Source organism: Mastomys coucha, unplaced genomic scaffold (assembly GCF_008632895.1).
Source record: "Mastomys coucha isolate ucsf_1 unplaced genomic scaffold, UCSF_Mcou_1 pScaffold4, whole genome shotgun sequence".
Taxonomy (NCBI): domain Eukaryota; kingdom Metazoa; phylum Chordata; class Mammalia; order Rodentia; family Muridae; genus Mastomys; species Mastomys coucha.
Window position 1 is genome coordinate 37138685 of NW_022196910.1, and position 18831 is coordinate 37157515.

The following is an 18831-nucleotide window of genomic DNA, read 5'->3' on the forward strand; positions in this document are numbered from 1 at the left end:
AAAAAAAGCAGGTCACTGTCCAAAACAAACAGCTGTTGGAAGAACTTTTAGCCCGGAAACAATTTCAGCAATGAAGCTGTTTGTCTAATTTCCAGCTATTTTTCACTCTTGACAGCCAGGAGCCACGGTGTTCACTCTGCTTCATCCCATGAAATCAGGCTAAACTGGAGTAACAGGACAGCCAGCTAAAGCAGCTGAAACCTTCAGCAGACCTTGCCTGCTTATGTTACAAACTCCAGTAAACACAGGAAGCCAGGCATTAGATGCATGGTGATTTCTAAATGTAATGACGGTATCCCCATTCCCAGGACAGCAATGTCCCACACAACAGTTATGGGGCTAAGCACATCAGGCATTAGTGCAAGTAACCTCTGGAACCACATGGAATGAACATACTTATCGTCAATACTTTGTAAAAATGTAGCAGCGTAGAGACTAGCAGCAAAAATATCAAGAGTAAATAAAAGAAGTTATTTTGCAGAAAACTCAATAACCTTCCTTAACTGAAGCATGTGGGACAAAATCAAGTTGAAATTGGAGAGGTCAGCATCTTTATATGTCTCCAAGGGGATCTTTCTTCAGTTCATTAGACCACTCTTATCTTGAGATTCTTTCTTAATAAGCCATCTCTATTTCTGTATCGAATAATGTATCTCTGATACAGTCCTTTGCTCTGGGACAGAAGAGTCTGGGATCAGGAGCCTTTAGACCTCAGATCATCCTCAATTCCTTAACTAAGCATGCCTTTCCTAAACACTTTGGAATCTCTCACTCTTACTGACCTCTATGCCTATTTTACAATTCACAACTTTTTTCCTCCATCCCCTCTCTTTCTTGTGGCTGTTTGAATTTTCAGCTTGAGTGTCTGGTGGTTTCACCTTCACACATTAAAAAAAAAAATGTCTTTGAACTTCCTTCTGCATCTGCTTTTACTGGTGAGGCTAAGAAGTCAAAACAGGAACCACAATTTCCCTAAGAACCAAAAGAATTTTGTTTGAGATACACTGAGGTATGGAACTGAATGTCATGAAGACAGAGAGTAGATGTTTTTGCACCATTCAAGTGAGAAGTGATTTAAACAATAGCCTCCCAAGCTTTAGCTCCACCTAAAGTTTTTACATTTTAAAAAAAAGTTTCCAAATCTCTACTCAATACTGCTGATCTTATTTGTAAAATCTCTCTATTGCAATAATATCAGATTCCATTTTGGCTAAATATAAACAAGGGGAGTGCTACTTAAGCATGCATCTTTGTCCAGGATACAATGTGTACATAGGAAATTTCCCATGAGTTAGTAGAGCAGTGTGTGTGCATTACAGTATTGGGAATTTGCTAGTAGTTTGTACCAATCAGATGAACTTTGTTTCACATCTCTCATGTTTCTACTGAACAATTCCTTTTGTGCAATTAAATTTACAGATAATTTCATATGTGTATATTATACATTGTGTTTGGTTACACTCCCCAGCTTCTTTTTCTTCTTACCACCATCAAACCTCTTCCTTCCCCTACAACTTACCACATTCATATATTTCTAGGAATTTGTGTTTCTTTGTTTTTCTTCTTTCTACTGAGTTTAATCAGGGACTATGGCACTCACCAATGGGTACTGAAGGCAATAACTTTTTCTCTTCTAGAATCTTTCAATAGCCAAGAGTTGAAAACTAAGAGATAAGGCTTCCTTAGTCTGTTCCTAATCCATGTCTAACCTTTGAGGCATCCATCATGTACAGACTCAGTACAGGCAACCGCAGCTGCTATGAGTTCATGTTAGCAATGTCTGTATTGTGCCTAAAAGATAGCATCTTGCAACTGTGTGTGTCTCTCTCTCTTTCTCTATCTCCCTGTCTGTCTCTATCTCTGTGTCTGTCTGTCTTTCTCTCTCTCACTCTCTGCTCTTATATTCCCTTTATTGTCTTTCACACTGTCCCCTTGGCCTTTAAACAGGGGTATGAATGTCTTGCTTAGGCATGGTGTTTCATCTACCTCTTATTCTTAGTATTTTGTTAGACAACTTTCTGCATTCACTACCATTCATTGCAAAGAGAAACATTTATGGCTAAGACAGAGAGTATCATTTATCTATGGATATATCTTATGAGCACTCCAGCCTTTCTTTTTTTTTTTTTTAGCTGAAGTTACATACCAGGCATGAATTTCTTCTGGTTTAAGAGCTTGAATTCAATCAGAGGGTAGTTGTTTCTCTCCACAACACTTATGCACCTATTGTACTGGTAGACATAGCTTGCCTGAGAAGTTAGTATTGTATTTGTAGAGCCAACACCTAAGCAAGTCCTCTGATGCTCTTTTTCTCCTAGCATACTACATAACAAGAAACTAAGAAAGTTAGCCAGTATGGAGGACGCTTCTAGCTTAGCTTGTTTCATTTTTCTGTGTGTGCAACCAAGATGTTAGATGTTTTCTCAGCAGTAGGATCCAGTTCTGATGGGCAACTACACCTGTTTTGTTTTGGAGTCTCTGGGGCCTCCCTAACCAACAATGCATATAGAGGTTCCCCGAATGCGGCATTGAATTTGTCTAGGTACCTGCTGCTTCTAGGAGCAGCACTATGTAGCAGTGAAGGGTATCTCCCTTTAAACTAGACTGTTTAAATTATATTTTTGATTAATATAAAAAGTACTACACTTCCATATGAGTTTTGAATACCATTCTTCATTTGTCTAATCTGTTTACAATGGCAAAAAATAGAATGAGTCTACATGTCTATCAACTGATGAATTGGTAGGGAAATGTGGTATATACATATATATATATATATATATATATAGATATAGATATATACATATATATATATATATATAACTTTATTCATCTGTAAAGAAATGAAATTATGAAATTGAAGAAAATAAATAGAAGATGAAAAAATAACTCTGAGGTAAAACAGGGAGAAAAGCAACACATGCTGTCTCTTATATGTGGATCCTAGCTTCAAATATTTGAATTTTTGGTGTCTTATTTGGAACATATATAGAAACCAGGATTGAAGGGAAATAATCAAATGTTTAATACAAATGCATTCTTGAATGTTAAGTAGCATAATCATGCTTGTGTTAGGATTACACTAAATGTTGCTCTAAAGTAAATAAATTGTATTTTTTTTTTTTGGTTCTTTTCAAGACAGGGTTTCTCTGTGTAGCCTTGGCTGTCCTGGAACTCACTCTGTAGACCAGGCTGGCTTCGAACTCAGAAATCCACCTGCCTCTGCTTCCCAAGCGCTGGGATTAAAAGCGTGCGCCACCACTGCCCAGCTATAAATTGTATTCTTAATTAAAGGCTTAGTATAATATACAATCTTGTTATACAATTAGACAATTCATTGACTTTCTACTAAATGATATTTTTGCTTATCTTTCTAGCATCATTAATTATTATTTTTAAGGAAGAAATAATCTATATTTGAAAAACTCGGTAGGTAAAATAAAACACATTCATTCTTGCTGGTGCAGGATAGAATAAATTTGAACAAAAGTCAGAATTCTTAAACAATTTTTACAAGATAAATCAGTTCAGTGGGCTTTGTAAAATGGGATGAAAATCAAACCCTTACTAGTAGTGATATAGTCATGAAATGAACTCTATGATAAAGTACTTCATAATTTACAAAATAGTCAATACACTGTAAATTCTGGAAACTAATACATTACTGAGCTAAAGGTTGTTCATGTTTCCATGATGGTTTTAAAGTGATATATGGAAAGGAGTGTATCTATCCTCACATTGAAAGCAAGATGGACCAACTAAAATAAAGATGCTTGTGGGGAAAATTATTCTAGGAATATCACTCAAACTATATACAATTTTTAGAGCAAATCACCAGCAAAAGTAATATTGGTACCTTGGAAGATAATTTAGACCACCCAACGGTTCAGTGTTGTATAGATCTATTTAAAAAATAATTTAGTAGAAAAGCTGGCAAGACTTTAATTACAAATGGTGAGGGAAATCCAGTGGAAAGGCAGACTCTGAGCCAATGAGCTTGCCTTTGAAATATGAAAAGAGATTCACAAATATCTAAAAGTTGAAAGGAAATAAAGGTACACATGAAGTTGGGCAAGATTAAAACACAGGGACTTTGGTTTGTGATTCTCAGTCTTCTTTTATAAATGGTCTTGAATTGACTCCTAATTCCTGTTGAGCACAAAGCATTCAAGGTAAGAGATTTGTTTTCCCAGCAGATTCTTCTGAAACTATTCTGCTTCTCTTGATCTAGAGTAAATTATAGGAGCAATAGGAATGGCTTTATGTGGCTTCACAGAGCTATGTAATGTCTACATTAAGCCTTTGTAATTAACATTTTTATCAATAAACAATTATTTAAGTAGCACCTTGGAAAAATATTTTGAAGTAGAACACACAGACACTCTAAGAATAATCAAAATGGAAAATAAAGGTTTGTTTATTTTTTATAAGATATCTATTAGCTTTTTGCTTTGAAGGGCCTTTTCCATACCAGGCAATCATATTTCATTGTGACTAAAATGTGGAGTTGAAAAGTATAGTCACTGTTAGCTGATTCTATCCCACAACATACACCACCAAAATTAACTTTTAGAAAATCTAGTATATGTCTGGATCTGTCATCTCATTCCAGTCTAAAGAATGCCATTACTCTGAGAACTAGAGGGGAAAAGTCACTTGGATCCAGTTGTATTGGCACATTCATGTAGCCTTATCACATGAGAGGTCTCAGCTACTCATAAATGAAAGGATAGTTTCTGCTACATAAGATATTCTCTTCAAATACCCAAACCTCAAAAAGTTAATGAACTAAAGTCATATGTACTCAGATAGCACACTGCAAAGGTCAAGATAAGTTGTCTCCAGTTCAGTTCAACAACCCATCACCTGGATGGAAGGCTTGCTCAAACTCTATCAGACTTATCCTCCAGAGTAATAGTTAATAAAAAATGTCTGATAATCATATTTAAATAAATAAATAAATTCTCTTCATAGAATTTAAGATGTATAGTTTACCAGATTTATCATTTGCTAGCTGAGGAAATCTGTTCTTAAGCTGAACCCCCATAACCAGATACCGATTTAATTACTTAAGAGATCTAAGAATTTGGAGGTAGGCAGATATTTACTTTATGAAATAAAAACAAAATGTGCTAAATAAGGCTTGAAGTGAAGAAGTAGAGAGATAAAACATATACATTTATAGAACAGTACATGAAGGCCATGTTTCCTAGATGCCAGGATCACATCACAAGAAGAATTAGTCACTTGAGTTAAAGCAGTGGTTCTCAACCTTCCTCATGCTGCAACACTTTAACACAGTTCCTCATGGGGTGGTGACCTTTAACTATAAAAGTATTTTCTATGACACTATATAACTGTAATTTCCCTACTGATATGAATTGTAATGCAAATATCTGGATTTTCTGATGGGCTTAGACAACCTTTGTGAAAGGGTTGTTTGACACCCCACAAAATAAAGGTCTTGACCCACAGGTTGAGAAGCACTGAATTATCAAGTGGAAGTCAAGGGGCATAATATAACCAGGATCATTAACTTTCAAAAACTGAAAACAAATGCAGAAGCATGAAAAGTCCAATGAGATATACTCCTACTCAGATTCTGCCTAACATATGTAGCAGGAAATGTGGCAGGAGCTACTGTCACACCTAAAGTCAGCCTTTCAAGAAGGAGAGAATCTCCCTGGACTACACCTTAATGCCAATGGGTATTTTAAAGGATAGAATTTCATGGCAAACTGCAAACTATCTACTTTAGAAGAAATGGCACAGAGGGTGAAAGGCCATATTTAGAATGTTCCATAAGGGACAAATTATGTTTGACTCAACATAGAATCCCAATACTAATTTGAACAGGATAATCATATCCAATTTTTCTAATGAAATAATTCAGTGTGAGATAAAGATTATGTCCCACCTCTTTCAAACTTCTCCCCAACCAGGCAGCAGCTGAAGCTGACACAAAAATCAGATATCTGAGAGGAAATGGTACACTTAAAAGCATTGATCTCGTGTTATATTTGAAGACAATGTAATCCAAGATAAGCCTAAATTATAGTTTTGAAGCAAGGGTAAGGTTCACTGACTGGCTAAAATATAATCAACAGGTGTTGTGGATAGCCCTGGTCTTCTATTTTGATGCTAATTCTTCTCTCCAGGAAGATGGAGCTGAAAAGTTTGGGGGAGAAGGGGAAGAAAGAAACTGGGGAGGAGACTGAAGAAGCGGACAATGGAGGAGGATGAGGTAGGGAGAAGGTTCACAAGGCACCTGTATACATGATTCACTCCTTTTCTACAGTGCTTTCCAGGAGAGGAGAATTAGCATCAAAATACAAGATCAGGGCTACCCACAACAAACAGGGACAAAAGACACAATAATAAAGTGCTCAACTGATTTCTGCAAATGAACACATGCCTGGTAGAACTGGAAACCATCTACATGTACTCTATGGCAATATATACACTGCTACTGATCTAGTTAATTGATCAAATAAAACCTACCAAATTCAGAAGGCCCCTTAGCTATATACAGTAATGAAAAGCAAATGTACTAAGGTTTGGAACCACATTGTATATGGATAGTCTCAGGGAGATATGCCTTCCTCCTGCCAAGTCAAAAACATACACAGATGGACCTGGGTCGACTACTTTATTCAAACAAAATCACTTGGATAAATTGACTGATAAATTCCAGTGCTCCAATAACACAGAAGATTTATATGTAGAAATCACATTAATAGGGAAAACTAGTATCTTTGAAGAATTATATTTGGAAGAAGTTATATATATATACATATATATACATATATATGTATATATAGGGTATAATATATATTGGGTATGTTTATGTGTACATACATACACACACAAACACAAGTACATAGTTATGAAAGTTGAAAAACATAACTTGAACAATGCTAAAACAGTTTGTTCTTGAGATGTACAAGAGAATCCCCATTATTTTATAAAGGAACTTTTCTGATACTCTCTCATTGTCTATTTGTTTATTTCAAACTACTATACTCATCAAAATAGGCTAATACAAAACAGATAATCTGCTAATGTGGCATATAGTATAACTAATTTCAATGTAGAGAGAATTATGTACAATTGAAATACAAATGTAAACTTTTAATGTAATGTGCATGTCTATAACTATAAAAAGTCTAAATATCAAATATTTTAACTTTACTCAGAGATTTTATTTAATAGCATCTGAAATGTACAATGAATAAATTATCATATAAGGAAAAAATTGGAGGGATATCTGTAGTTATATATTTTATTCTTACTATTTTGATTAAATATTAAAGCTTTCATTTCCTTTAAATTGTTATTGTTTATAGACATCATGAAGAAATATTTGCTGCTATTTGTTGTCTGGGTGGGATATTTGGATATTTATATCATAGTTACTTTATTGCTAACTTTATACCTAAAAAAATGATTATGAGCAAAATGTATACCAAAAATCTTATGAACATTCCTAGTGATATAATAATTCCCAGAAACATTTATACAGCCAATAACTCTCACTGACTCCCTTTTCAACAGCAACCAGAAGCTTGAAATCAGTCAATTCAAATCCCATTAATGCTTTCTTTATAATAGATATATTGTTGATTTATTTAAGGAAAGTAGAGGTTAATTCACATACCAAATAAAGTGTGGTCAAGTGCATTAGATATGCTGAAGTGGACTGAGATGAAAACTCTGATCAATGGTTGGGACATGTAGCAGTTCGGAAATTATAACACATTACATATTAGCATAGAATTGCAGAAAGAAGCAACTGGGCTATGCTTTAATATTTTTAAGTTTTTATGAATTAAACTTGCTTTAACTTCAGTACATCTTATTTCCTTTAAGTAAAAATTTTAAAAAAGCCTCAAGGATATTTCTGAATTTTGCTGAATATGTGTTTTTTGCTAAGTAAGCAAGTTGAACTACCATGCTAAACATGGGGCATAAGATGTTATCTTCTCCCCTCTTAATATTTTTCTGATGGAGTCATATAGATTCCACCCTGGATTCATGCACTGATTAACTGTACTGTCTGAAGAGATGTGATAACTTGTCTAGGAGAACACTGAAAGTAAAAGATGTAAGAAAACACATATCCAGTCTCTGTGAAGACACAGTCCCGCTTCCTTCCTCTGTGACAATAAGCAAACAAAAGCAAAACAAAATAATCTTTGAGCAAACACAATTGGGAAGTTTCACAACTCTAATGGAATGGGATGGTCTCCAGTCTCATAAAGGCAATTGTCCTGTTTTCTAGGACATGTTAAAACTGCTCATTAGAGAATATGTTATTTTCCACAAGACAATTAAAAATGATTGAAATCACTCACACTAGAGAAGTTCATTTCTACAGTACTTTCTAGAACAATGCCATTTCTAATGTATATACCCCTCATTCTCATGAAAGAAGGAGTGTGATATTTTCTTAACAAGGACACAGTCCTGGGCCAATACGTGATTTAGCTGTAGTTGTATTTCTTTTACAAACTTTGGTTAAAGTTCCAATGGCAAAGCTTTCTGGCAAGGCACTCATTCATTGTAAGATTCCTAGATAGAATTCATTAAGACTCTTTGGCTTCTGGTGTTTTCTACTCTTAAGTCTCATGCATGGAGTGATATTCACAGGTAAGTGGCTTATACTATAACTTGTTTTAACACAGAAAGAATTGTGTGCATTTTAAATACAAATACAAACCTTTAAATGTAATATGTATGCCTAGTACTAAAATATACCAAAATATCAAGTATTTTAACTTTACTGGGAGTTTTTATTTAATGGCAACTGTAAGCTTCAATGGATATATCATATAAGAAAAAAACTGGGGGGGGGGAGGATATGTTTAATTTTATAGTTCATTGACACTATTTTGTTTAAATGATAAAAGCTTCCATTTCCTTTAAATTATTACTGCTTATATTCATCCAAGAAATCTTTAGTGCTATTTATTGTCTGGGTGTGATATTTGATATGAATGAAAAGGCAGTCAGATTAATAAAAGTTCAAGGCCAACCTGGGCTATAGAGTAAAACTTGTTCTCAAAAACCAACACAAAAACATTCAAACACAAGAGTCAGACTTGTGACTCAGAAGGCAAATCTTTATCCTCTTTCTTTATCTCCTCCCAAATCAGTTTTCAATTTATTGGCATTTTGGCCAATCTCAAAGTCCCATCTCAGTTCCCCAAAAGTAATATCAGATTCTACAATTGCTTGGCTCTCCCTTCCTGATCTTGGTAACTATGCAAAGATACTCCTGGACAGCAGAGAGACTCTTAGGAATACATTCACCTAGCTGAATTCACCCGCATGTTAAAATGAGATACATGTAGAGACTCGTGTTGCTTTCTTTTCTTCAAGAGCTTAAATCTAACAACTGAGTTTTAAGAGCTCTCTTATTAATTAATATGTTTCATGTATATAAGAAGAATATGAAGAAGAGCATGTCACATAAGTTGATCAATAAGGTGCTGTGTCCACTTCATTGCACATCTGACTTTACAAAGGATAGGGCTCTAGGAGAGATACTCCTATGAAGTTAGCATTTTCTTTGTGTTGAAAGCAAGAGAATAGCATGGTCTTGAAAACATCACCAGAATTGCTTTCCAAAGCATCTTCATCAGCAAGAAGTGCTCCCAAGAAAACTTTGATGAATGAAAAATGAAACTTGATGCTAAGCAAACTCAGCAGGTTTTCCTCTTGGAATTTACTCCCAAGAGTTTGATTTAAACAAGGCATCTCTGGCAAGGAACAGGGCTTCCTCCTCTGTCATGGAATCTTCTAGGAACTTGTAAAATCACTAGTGGATCATAAGGAGGCTATGGAAGTTACAGGCAAACTTAAAATGAGCTGCACCATTGAGGTTTAAGCTGACTTGCTCTTTCTTGTTCTCTCATTCAAATTTTACCACTAGCTACCACTTCTTCCTCAGCCTCTGAGCTCCAAGAACTCTTCCATGAAGGAATCACCAAAGCATATGCCAGAAATTAGGATTACGGGTCTCTAACAAACATTTCTTCCTGAATATGGGAAAATGATATAAATTGGATAAAGAATTGAAGAAAATGAGATTTAAAAGGCAGAGCAGGTAAAATACCATCTATGTAGACACAACCAGTCCAGTTGGTCAACAAAGAAAAATTTTAACAGTCAACACGTATATGACATTTAACTCTCTTTAAATGTTTTTTGGTATGTTTATGTCTCTATAGCATCAAGATCTGAATGTGTACAGATCCCAGATGGAAAATTAAGTTTTAAACCTATATTACTTGCTTCCAAAAAAAATCTCCTATTTACCCAGTTTCTTATGGTGTACAATTCATATTCCTTTCCTTTTCTGGCCAAGAAAACAGGAACAGCAGGGAAGGAAGAAGGATGTGTGAGGTTCAACAGAACAAAACAATGTATCCACAAGTAACAACTGATCCTAGATGGTAGAGTTAAAAGGCATAGACTGATGTGTGTACAATCCACAAACAGGTGCTGGGCAGTACAATAACAATGTATCAGTAGGCTTCCTAGTGGCTTCACTTATCATTTTTGCTTACATTGGATTCAGAAATTCAGTGTGATATGATATAAGTAATTCGAAGGGAAGAAAGGAGGGAGGGAGGTATAACCATCGTTAGAGAGGCTAAACATAAACAGTGGCCCAGCATCATCACATAAGACCTGAAACACCATGACCTTATATTGTATCCACATCAAACCAGGTGGACAAGTCTTTGCTTCTCTAAAACTGTGGCCTCTTTCTTACCAAGCAAAGCTGGAGTCTTAAGTATGTCTCATATACATGGGAACAACTAATACTGAGAGTGTAGAATATATTAGAAAACACATCAAGAGTACAATCTATTATAAATGATAACCTAGGTTTCCACATGTTCTGCTGTAGGATTTTAAATATTCATTCTCAGCCTCTTCAAATGAATAGCAGGGTTATTCTCCCTGCATCATGTTTGCAATTACAATAAATCTCCACTAATTCACTCATAATTATTCTTATTAGACCTTTTTCTAACCTTGAAATTCTATCTCATATTTTCCATTATTCTGTTCCTAACTGCATGCTCTTGAAAATCATTTGATATATGATACCAATTTTACATTAAACATATTGTGTTTCAATGTCTCACTCTGCTGTGACTTGTATGAAGTTTCTACACACTATAGGATATTAATTAATCCTGTTTCTTTAGACATTAGGTTATTGTTTTTCTGAAATGTGTTGAAGTTGCTGAGGGCTACAACCAAGATCTCATTTTGATAGGTCATACTTGGCAATCTTAAAAATAACACTGTAATTTTTTAGAGATGATGTGGAGATGAGATGTAAGGGTAAAGGGATTTGATGAATTATGACATCTCTGTGAGCCATGACCACACTATAAATTAGAACTAAGATATTTGGACATAAAGTGATAATTATATAAGAGTATGATATAATTTTTAAAAGCTGCAACTTACTGGAGACCATAATTTGGAGAGCCACTCATTAGCTGAAGCAAGAATTTCAATGCATTATATTCAAAATATTTAACCATTGTACAGACCTTGGGCTCCCCAAACCTTTAAAAGAAGATGCTTAGTCTTTACTACATATTCTTGAAGATATATATGCTGTTATTCTAGTAAAGGAAAATAATCACGTAATAAAAGTAGTTTCTTCACAGGGCAAGATAGTCAAGTTTCACCACTTCAGGATTTTAACAAAATCACATCTCTATCCACTTAAGTACTTTCCTGACCCAGAAATATGCTCATTTGCTTTGATATGAACAATGTAATTAAGTTTAATCCCATCAATAAAAACCCATGCAGAGCTAAACAGCAGTTATAACTAAAACACACTATTTTTTTTTTTTGCATTCTTTTATTCAGTTTAAAATCTTGACTTGGAAATAACAAGGGATGTCTGACTTGTAAATATAACCAGCCATGAATCACAGATGCTTTATTATACCGTAAGAGCCAGAATCCACTCCAGTATACAGCCATTCTTGGACAGTCAAGACTATTATCCCCTCAGACCTTGCTCAAGGACCTCTCCCCTGACACTTCTAATTTAAGTGGTAGCAAATTTGTAACAACTTATGGAAATGGAGAAAACTCTCTTCCTTTCCTGAAATGGAATAGTCATACTGCAGCACACCTTAAGTCTCCCAACTTCAATGTTATGCAGGAGCTCACAAAAATCAATGATCGGGAGAGCCTAAAGTATCCAGGACTTGTTTTAAAATTGTTCATCCAATATATTACTTCCTGACTGTTGAAACATTTTTAATCATAGGTGAGTCTCACTAATGAGCAATTTCAGATTCATCAATGAGGAAAGTGGGCCTCTGCTCCTGAGGACATAGTTTAAGTAGACACAATAATTTTCTGCAGTCCCTTCTGAGGCCCTGTTATTTTTCCTTCCTCCCTTCTCTAATTGCTTCTGCTTACCATACATCGCTTGTTTTCCTTGGCTATAAATCAGCCCTTCCCTTTGAATCCTACGTCATGTTTTCTTGGTGTAGTTTTTCAAATAGAGATCTTCACCACCCTGGTGTTTCTTTATTTTTCTTTAATTTGCATGGTGGAGACTTTGGTTAGAGTGGGGTTCAGTGATAGACCATAGCAGAAAAAGTAAATTTGGAGACAAAACTTCCCAGTAGACTTGCAAAATTTGCCGAAGGGCAGAAAAAGCTTAGGCATGTTTGGATGCTCTTCCAGTATCAGTTCTGCCTCACACAAACAGCCATGAGGTTTCTTTCTTGACCTGTGGTCTATCTCCTGAAGTATCTATTAGTATTTCATCTGATGACATTTTCACAGTATCAGAACAGTGGTTCTATAATGTTCTGGCATCCCAGCCCTGTTCAAACCCTCGGAGTTTCAAAAACTCAGAGAACTGGAATCTACCATCTCTAGGGTTGCACCTGAGCATCTCCTGCTTCTAAATTACTTCCTAATACTGTTTTTGCAGAGTCAAGAAGCTGTGTTGTAGTACTGAGAAGAACAAAAACACAGACTTATTTCTGATACTAATTCAGACGTACTCATATTACTCTCAAAAAATGTCATTGACTTAATGAGAACAATGAAGTTTTACTATGCCATCTTTGCTTTAATAATACAGATCAATTCTTTGAAGGCCATTAAAAATAGGAAACAGTCCAGTCAGGCCATGTGGTTACAAACCAGTCCTATACACTGTTTCCTTTCAAAATGTCCCTTAAATGCATTTATTCTGTTTTCCCTAAATCCTTTATGTAGAGGTTAAATGTGTTCTCCAGGGTTATTTTCAGTGAAAATATTTAATATTTGAGGTATTTTCTTCAAATGTAATGAAAAGAATACCCAAATATACATGAAAATTGTAGTAAAAGATAAACCAGTAATACCTAGTGATTGGAGTGCTAGTAACTAATGGGGTATTTCTCCATCACTGTCCAATGTAAATGTAATTTCTATTCACCTGATATAATTGTCATCTCAGAGGCTTACTGCTATATAAGCTCAGCCATTCTAGCTCTTTCTGAACTCTGACTGACTGGTTCAATTCAGATGATCTGGCTCAAAACTCCTCTCCAAGCTGATTGACTCAAACTTGCTTCTCTTGGATTCTCATTGAACTGCTCTACTTGGGGAAAATGCCCCTGACTGCAGGAATTGAACTACACTGAAGTGAACTAAAATGAGTTCAACTGTACTCAACTGAAATGCTCTGAACTGACATCCACTCACTGCCTGAACTCACTTGAACTGCAGTCACTGAACTGCCTTCCCTTCCTGACTACCTCTGCAATGCTCTTTACTTTTTTATTGGATATTTTCTTTATTTACATTTCAAATATTATCCCTTTCCCTGTCCCCCCCCATGAAACCCCCTATCCCATCCCCTCCCCCTGCTTTTATGAGGGTGTTCTCCCACCCACCCTCCTATTCACTCCTGCCTCCCTGCCCTGGCATTCCCCTTCACTGGGGCATTGAGCCTTCACAGGACCAAGGACCTCTCCTCCCACTGATGACCGGACAAGGCCATCCTCTGCTACAACTAGCCTCTTTTCTGTGCTGTTCTCCTGAGAGTTGAGCATATGCTATCTCTGACTCATTCTGTCAAATCTTTCTATGATTGTGTCATTGTTTCTACCACTCAGTTAGATGTCACTTTCAAACATGGGATTAAATGAATGTACCAAGAACATGTCTGTATTCAGCCAAAAGGATTAAAGATGTGTCATTCCAGCCAGATCACACAGCCATAGAAAGTCTTCGGATGTGATCCTTTACTATAGCAGCCATGTTGCTCGATTAAAATTCCTCTACAGCCCAAAATCAATTCCTAATTTTTTTGTTCCCCTTACAGATCATATACCTGGAAAAGTGGTTGAGAAAGTCCTAACCCCAAGCTAACACTCATTACTTTGAGTATTTACAATGCATTCCCTATTGATATAACCATTCATAAAACATTCAAAGTTCTACTGGTTAGTAGGAATTTTTAAGGTACAAATGAGCCTCTTTTTAATGTTGCAGAAGAATATAAAATTATATAATTAAGCAAGATGAGGTTTAAAATAGACATATTTAATAGACAAAATAATCTTGATTATTGCAATAAATTTTTTCAGTAAACTCATAAACATTCAGAAAGCAGGACCCAATAGGATTTGAATTCTAAGACACACAGGAAAATACCATGTAGATGGTCATAGTTATAGAAGACACTGAAATAGTGGAAGGTGTGATTTTTTTAAAAAAAAAAAAAGATAAATTCTATTCAACAGGGAGAGATTAACAAGGAGCCAGAAGAGAAATTAACACTATATATTAAAGACTATGACAATATTTAATGCAAAATTAAAGTTTTAAATCTCTTCCATTAAGCATACCTAACAGGATGTGTTTTTGTATGAATATTTAGAATGAAAACATTTTCTTCTTCATAAATCTAATTGTTTTCTATTATAATTAGCTAGGTCAAGAAAACTGGTTTCATTTCACTTTATTTTATTGTGATATTTTATTTAAATTTATTTTATAAATTATATCTATGCATTATTATATATACATATGCATGGTGGTTGTACATGCATGTGACTTCAGGTGCTCTTGAGGCCACAAGAGGACACTGGATGCCCTGGTACTGGCACTACAAGTGGACGATATGGGTGCTGGGAACCAAATTCTGGTCCTCTAGAAGAACAATATGTACTCTTAACTACAGGGTCATTTCTCTAGCCTCTGGAAATATGAATTCAAAAGTCATTTACTTTTCCATATTTTATATGATTGTGAAATTGCTAGTTATTTGTTAACAAAGAAAAACAAGTAAAAACTAAACAAATTTGACAGAAAGAAATGTCTTAGATAAAAATGTAGAAAATGAGCGTTAGTTTTAATTTTTGCCAATTTATAGTTACAGTGGCTAGAAAGAAATATTTGTTAAAATGTAGAAAAGAAAAATAAACAACAAAGTACTGAATGAAGACATTTAATAAGAAACACACTTGCTGGCACTTAAACTATAATGTCATAGTTTTACTTTGATTGGTTTCCAGAATACATTAGCTGTTGGAAAGGACAGGCCATTAAACCTCTGCTTGCCTGTAAGAAGGCTCTAAGTGGCAGTCCAGGCACACTTTAATCCCAGCACTCTGGAAGCAAAGGTAGGTGAATCTCAACAGCCTGGTCTACAGAGTAAGTCCAAGAAGAGCCAGAACTCTACAGAGAAGCTATCTTGCCACCAACCAGGCAACATACACCAGCTGATATGAGGACCCCAACACATATACAGCAGAGGACTTCTGGGTGTTGACTCAGTGAGAGAAGATGCACCTAGCCCTCAAGAGACTTGAGGCCCAAGGGAGTGGGGAGGTCTGGTAGAGTTGGGAGTGGGGGTGGGGACACCCTCTTAGAGACAGGGGGTTGAGGAGGAGGTATGGGATGTGGAACAGTCAGAGGGCAGAACTGGAGGGGAATAATAACTAGATTGTAAAATAGATTAAAGAATAAAAAGAAAAAAGAAAAGAAAAACAAAGACTTCTGACCCAGACACTATTTCAGTCTACTAGTGAAACTGTGACATGCCATTATAATCTCATCAATTATTCAATGAATAGTAAGTTAAGATTAATTATATAAAATATAATGGGATTATCAAAGCAATGTATAAAATATCTTACAAAGTTCAGAATACCAACCAACAGAATTTGAAATTAAATTGGAGAGGAAGGTACAATTTTACTCATTTCTGAGCAAAATAGAATAGTCACTCATTTGACAATCTTGATTTGGTAATTTTACAATAGCAAAAGTGACAAGCCAATAAAATATTTAGCAACTCAAGTTTTGATGTTTCAGAACAATAGAGAACCCAGCCAAAGGCGGTAAAACATGAAGCAAGAAATACGCCAAAGTTTAGAGTCAAATTGACTTATAATCAACCACGGAGAATCCATACTACACTGACTTTGTTATAAAAAGGAAAAAAAAGTTTTTCCACCCAATTTATGTGACAAAGTTCAGCAACAGGTTTTCTTTGTTCTATAACTTAGAAAACAAGAATCTTCGTATCTCAGACCTATAAACCTACACCCTAGAGACCCAGGCATCACAATCATGAATTTAATTGCAGTTAGACTCTATAGGTATCTTGTCTCTAAATTAAAATAAAAGAGAGTGTTTGAAAGTGGTAAAGTAATCATTAGGTTCATGGGCTAAAATGTAAAAAGTTCATTTAGAGAGAAAGCTAAGTGATGAGATTTTGTTTTGGAAGTGCCATGGAACACAGGATTACAGGTAATTTATGTCCCCTTCTATAGTATCTTCAGGGCGTTTAAGAGAATTAGAGAGACAAAAACATGACCACTTCCTAGTTATGACCCTACTGCAGTTGATGATTTTTTTGGTGGTACTTAAATTTCAACTTTGATTTAATGGGGAGATAGAGTGGTAGTAAGAATAAAATAATGCATAAACCACACTACCTAAAGTTATACATAACCATCACAATTATCAGCACCATAAGTGGGAGCCTACAGGAATTAGCATTTATCAACCATTATTGCTACTAAAATTATGTGCAGTCACTTTTGAATTGTTTGAATTGTTTAATTCTAAATAAGGGACTAAATTCATTCAAATCCTTAAAGTCAAATTCCTTCCTATGTTAGATTATGTTCCATGAGGGGGGAACAATCTCTACACAATCATAAAAATTCAGAAATTGTGTGTATGGTGAGCTGGAATAACTCCCTGTATTGACTCTTGACCCTCATCTACAGTCCTGTATCAGCTCCTCTCATACCAATCATCCTACTGGGAGGATCAGTTTAGTGCAACAGGATACTTGACAAAGGCCATCTATAGTATAAAAGGAAGTTATATTACTACTGACTGCTCTAGAGTTTGGAGTCCAAGCTGGCTTCATTGTTCTGAGCCTTATATGTAGGCAACACATCATACAGAGAGCTGATATCAGAAAGATGGGTCACATTTCAAGCCAAACTTTGGGCACATGGGGACTGTCCATGATTTCATACCTTTGGGTATGGGCCCCAGTGACCTAAGACCACTCAAGAGACCCTGCTTCCCAATGACTGCCATGCAAATGAGCAAGTCTTCGGCATCTCAAGAACATTTGGAACACACTCAACACCCAGACTCTTAACTCCAGTTCTTTGCGTGGCCACGTGAAACTAGAAAAGCAGAAGTCCTTTGAGCATCGGAGTATGCCTTTTCTCTTTCTACTTAGACTCAAGCCAATCTTTTTAACACATGTAGGCCACAAGAAAACCAATACCAGTCACCAAATCTACATTAGCAAACCACATGAATAAAACACATGTAAAAGACAAAAGCCATTCCAGTGGAACCACAGAAAATTTTCCTAATAAGTGATGGTTTGGGATGTTTTTGTTTTCTTGTCTTGTGTTGTGTTAGCTTACACAAGATTTCTCCTCCTAAGAAGTAATTTCTAAATTATTATTTTGGGCTAAAAGTGGTTCCATTTCATTAATTCATACAATGATGTGTATTTGAGACACATTAACATAGATGACCAACGTAGTGAAATAATTCTATATAAAGTCTGCCATCCAGAAACTCCTCATGGTATCATGGCATTGTAAAAAGAATATATCAAAACAATAACCTTAAGTGGAAAGCTCTGAAAACAAAATAAAGGTTTAAAATACAGCACATCCATATTAATAGACCATACAATAAAATTAAATGCTCTGTAAAATAATTTAAGTAAAATTGAAATCTTACTCTTATTCCTGAGGTAAGAAAAGTAAGGCTTAAGAGGTTAAATAATTAGGCCAATGTTGCACAGCCGTTAAATGGAATATTTTCCCTGACTTCTACAGATTTTCAAGTACTTATTTATATGGCTAGTATAATTCACTATGTTTACAGTTTTAAACTAATATTGTTATATCTAATGGCCATATTCATTTCTATACCACAGGGAGTATCAGGGGGCAATACTGGATTAGAGATTTAGGTCAGGTGGCACAGAGCATGCCTGGAATCTACCCCGGTAGAATATCTATGAAGCATAGTGGCAAATTCTCAGCATCTCAGTACTTGGGATGGAGGAAGAAGGACCAAAGTTCAAAGTATTTCTCAGCTACATACTGAGTTCAAGATTAACAAAAGATTTCTCAGACCCTGGTTCAAATTATGTATTTTTTCAACTTAATTTTAATTTCTACTTATTAAAGTATATTTAGTTGCATATCTGGCATTATTACTCCTAATCTACTTTCTTTGTTCACCCATCCAAGAGTATATATGAATCTAAAACATGTTTTAAAA

The 18831-nt window shown here is 35.4% G+C and overlaps 1 protein-coding gene across 2 annotated transcripts in view; it reads right to left on the minus strand.

Annotated features, from left to right (window-relative positions):
* Positions 1–18831, minus strand: part of Nav3 (neuron navigator 3) — a 747532-nt gene that overhangs the window by 324794 nt on the left and 403907 nt on the right. The window lies entirely within an intron of this gene.